Source organism: Sinocyclocheilus grahami, unplaced genomic scaffold (assembly GCF_001515645.1).
Source record: "Sinocyclocheilus grahami isolate Dianchi unplaced genomic scaffold, SAMN03320097.WGS_v1.1 scaffold24974.1, whole genome shotgun sequence".
Classification (NCBI taxonomy): domain Eukaryota; kingdom Metazoa; phylum Chordata; class Actinopteri; order Cypriniformes; family Cyprinidae; genus Sinocyclocheilus; species Sinocyclocheilus grahami.
In genome coordinates, this window is record NW_015519665.1 from 1,366 (window position 1) to 2,751 (window position 1,386).

Below are 1,386 nucleotides of genomic sequence, written 5' to 3' on the forward strand. Positions count from 1 at the left end.
CCTTTAATTGCATTAACTAAGTATTTTTGTGAAAATTGTTTCAAAGTGAATCCTACACCAAATTGTTTCATTTGTTTTTCTACTGTGACTTAGAGGTAATATAAAATAAGAAGCTTACCACAGCATGTCTTTGGTGTCTTTAGACATGACCCAGGCCAGCTCAAACATCACCAGTGCTGCCTGAAAATAGAATAAATAGATTGCAAATTTTGAGGTCTATTTTTTTTATTTTTATAACTCAAATATTTATAAATATTCTTTTGGCAATACAAAATTATACAATAAATGTATTTTAAAGCATGTCAGTTTTAAAATAAGGTATCTGCATAGTTTATACAATGAAATAAGGCTGCACAAAATTAATTTATTTCCCTTAATTAAACAGTCTGAGGCACACATCCAACTACAAAACAAGATATATGGAAGGTTAAAGTACTCAAAAAATGCTTTACTACCAGATTCCCATTTAAAAAGATCAACTATGCACTATTATAGCTACTTACAACATATTATAGTGTAAACATCAAAAGCAAACACTGTCATAACTCATCAACAGTTGATCATAAGCAATTGCTTGGCATAAATGCATGGTATTCATTGATTGTGAACTGCTCTGAAACCAAGAGCCTGTAGAACGCTCACAATTAATTAAATCATACCCTTTTAAAGTTAGATATCACGATTAGGTCATATCACGATCCCTGTTTTTCCATCCACAAATTTAAGACCTCTTAAAATGATAATTAAGATTTTTGCTTGTCATTTTTTATGACCTTGAATTTGATCAAATTGAATTTAAGTTAAATTTTGAACCGTTTCCAAACACTGATGCAATATTCCAGAAATAAGTCCCAAATAGCATTATTTGCTTAAAGTTTTAACAAAAACATATGCATGTAAATAAGACTGTTAATCACTATGTATTGTTATATAAGTGCATATTTCAGAGCAAAATACACAAGTACAAAAATGATATTTTATACAGTCAAAAGCCTAAAAATATTCATATATTGATCATGTTTTAGCTATATTGCCCAGTCCTTGTAACCAGTCAAAGCATCTGTCACAGATACATTAATGCATGAACATCAGAACATATGAAAGCACGATCACAGTTACTCACCGATGTTCCATGAAACTCATACTGCTCGTAGTCAAACAGAATCTCTCTCCTGCAAACACAACCAAACTTCAGAATGTAGTTAATACACAAAAATGTGTCAGCACTGGCAAGTGTAATTTGGAGGGATCGTTATGTTCATAATTAACGACCTTCGTGCTTCCCATTCCCGTCTGGCCCGTTGTCGTTCTATTCTCCTTTCCAACGCATCCTGAAGCAGTTAACACATTCATCAGAGGATCTGAATATAAAGAATCCACATACTC

At 32.2% G+C, this 1,386-nt stretch overlaps 1 long non-coding RNA gene across 1 annotated transcript; it reads right to left on the reverse strand.

Annotated features, from left to right (window-relative positions):
• Positions 1 to 116: 116 nt before the first annotated feature.
• Positions 117 to 1,358, reverse strand: LOC107580118 (uncharacterized). The gene is made up of 3 exons (XR_001608588.1): positions 1,273 to 1,358; positions 1,124 to 1,172; positions 117 to 180 (listed from the first exon to the last, which is right to left on the reverse strand). It is a non-coding gene; the product is annotated as an uncharacterized lncRNA (long non-coding RNA).
• Between the last annotated feature and the right edge of the window lie 28 nt (positions 1,359 to 1,386).